Raw genomic sequence first — 2,868 nt, 5'->3', positions numbered from 1 at the left:
ATAAGAAATCACACATATGAAAATGGTATTTTTCTTGGGGAAAGCAATCTGGTAAAATCCCCAATGTATGCTTGCATTAAATTAGAAGAATATAGATGTATTACAATTGTTTTTCTCAACTGAGCACAACCTGCAAGTGCATAACCTATCTCTCTACTCACTTAGAAGCTCTGACCCAGACTTAGTCAATTTTTGCCTCCGCTTGAGCTCCTATTTCCTTGCATTGTTCCTTTTTTTTTGCTAAAGCAAGAGTAGTTCCTTCTATTTCATAATATCGAGAATAAATTTACAAAATATACAAAAACCCTAAACTCCAATAGGTGACAGGGAAACAAAGGGCATGATGCCAAAGTAAAGCATCACCCCACTATAGCAAACAGCAAAATCTTTCATTACAAACTCTTGGATGAACTGTTCAAAACAAAAGCCTGATCTACGGCAAACAAACAACCGCGAAACTCAAGCGAAAATCCTGTCAAGACACGTGGCCTCAATAAAAAGCACCAACAGATCTGACGGTAACTACATCCCCACGAAAAACGAACGGCACCCCGAAGAATTGCACCACCAAAACTGCTCGATGAATCCTCGAACCCCACCAAACCCTTGGGCCCCACCAAACTGCTCGATGAACCCTGAGCATTGAATTACCATGCGCCATCGGACGGCTGAGCAGAAAATCGCGCGCCCGAAGTCATCGACCTTTAGGGCACATGGAGAGTGGTATTTGGACCGGGCTCTCCATCACGTGTCAAGTTTTCTATGGCATTGCTGCCAAAAAATAAAAACCACTTATAACAAGAAAGCGATGCGATCGCTACGAAACTGCCAACCCTACCAAACCCTTGGGCCCCACCAAACTTCTGAATGGATCCTGAGCTTTGATTTACCTTGCACCATTGGATGGCTGAGCAGAAAATCGCGCGTCCGAAGTCATCGACCTTTAGGGCGTAGGGAGAGTGGTTTTTGGACCAGGCCCTCCTCCACGTGGCATGTTTTCTATGGAATCGTTGCCAAAAATCTAAAACCACATTTAACATGAGAGCGGTGCACACGCTACGAAACCACCCAAAGGCTGTTTTGACTTCCGTCACTGAAAAATTAGGATGATGAGGAAGTTTCTGATGCTGCTTTCTTCGGTCTGGGAAGCTTTGACGCCCGTCACTGAGAATATTCCTGATCGTGGTCCACTTTACCTCTAACCTTGGCTTACCTTTCATTGTGCCCCTTTTTATCCCACTTGGTGTATCCCTCTGACCGCTGACCATCACTAATTGGGTTATGTCCTTTTGCTTCTGTAGTCTTCTTTGTCCTCCTTCGCCTAGTTATGGCAGAGTTTTTTCAGGTTACTCTGCGCCATTGTATTCCACCTCCTTAAGATTGCACTGTCCTTGCTGTTGACACCTTGGTTGGCTAGAATGTCAGCCAATTTGTTGGCCTTTCTCCTCACATGAATAAATCTGAGAGTACGAAGTTCCTGTAGATGCACTTGAATTCTCTGAAGGACTCTAGTTAACCTCCAGTGTTTTGTGACCTTTTCCGGCCCTGTTCCATTACTGATTCTCTTGGCAGCATTTATGACTAACTCTGAATCCGCTTCTATTATGACATTTTGGCAATTGCTCTGTATCAAAAATTCTAAGCATTGTTCCAAAGCCATTAGTTCTGCCATGTTGTTAGTGGCTTTTCCTAAGTGACCATGGAAGAGGGAGATTATGCTACCTGTATCATCCCTTAGAACTCCCCCAAAACCAGCATCCCCTGGGTTGCCTTTGGAAGCTCCATCAATGTTGTACTTTAAAAAACCTTCAGGGGGGGGATGCCAGAATTCCTCCACCTTTTCTCTCATGCTTGCTATCCTGTCTAGACCTTGAGGAATAAGCCCCTGCAAGTCTAACAGCTGGAGGATTCTCAACTCTCCAACTGAGGGAGGATTTTTGGGGAGATTCCTAACCGTGGTGCCCACTGTCTCCTTTAGTTGTTTTACGATCAGCTCCACCAGGCTAAGTGAGGCAGACTTTTCCTCTTTGAATATTCTTTTGTTCCTTTCCTTCCACACATTCCAAATAATGAAACTCGACAGAAGATTCCAGACACAGTTGAGAATTTCATTATCTGAAAAATTATTCCTCTAGTTGTTTAGAGTGTTGGCAATACTTTCTTTGTCTCTATCAGACTGTTGAAGATGTTGGTAAACAATTTCCATATCCTCTCGGTGAAAATAAAGTTGTTGAGAAGATGCTCCATAGTCTCCTCTTGGGTCTCACGGATATGACATCTGGAGGGTCCCAGCATACCCCTTTTTTAAGGTTGTCCCAGGTTAAAATTTTCCTGTGGTGAACTAACCACATGAAAAGTTTGATTTTCATCCAGCCTTTGTGCTTCCAAAGCTTTTGCCAAGTTTTATTAGGAGCTTGGGGTTCCAAATCAAGGAGAAAACCTTTAGCTTCCTTGATATTAAAGTTTCCCTCTTTGTTGTTACCCCATCTCAGTTGGTCTTGCCCTTCCATTACTAAAATTATTCTCTGATCCAGCAGTCTCTTAAGGGATTCTGCTTTACTGTTGAGGGTTCTATCCTCTCTGCCCTCAATTTTTTTCTAGATTCTCCACTTTCCTGCATTGTGTGAGTTCTCCCAAAATTCTTTCACTTTTACTAATCCTTGATTTTCAGTCCCTTGCTTGAGGTCTAAAAATTCTTCCTTTAGAAGATTCGGCTCCTGTTGCCATTTGTCTTCCCAGAAAAGTGCCAGATCTCCCTCTCTAATTTGCCATAACTATTTTTTTGCACCACTTCTCTGTTCTCCCAGGCCTTGTTCCATATGCGGGAGCCTTTCACTTTTCCTTTCATACGTATGATATCTGAATTCG

This window comes from Pinus tabuliformis, chromosome 5_2, assembly GCF_031772625.1.
Source record: "Pinus tabuliformis cultivar Carrire ecotype Pingquan chromosome 5_2, CPIR1, whole genome shotgun sequence".
In the NCBI taxonomy this organism is placed as follows: domain Eukaryota; kingdom Viridiplantae; phylum Streptophyta; class Pinopsida; order Pinales; family Pinaceae; genus Pinus; species Pinus tabuliformis.
The sequence above is the reverse complement of the archived record's forward strand: the minus strand, read 5'-3'. Positions refer to the sequence as shown.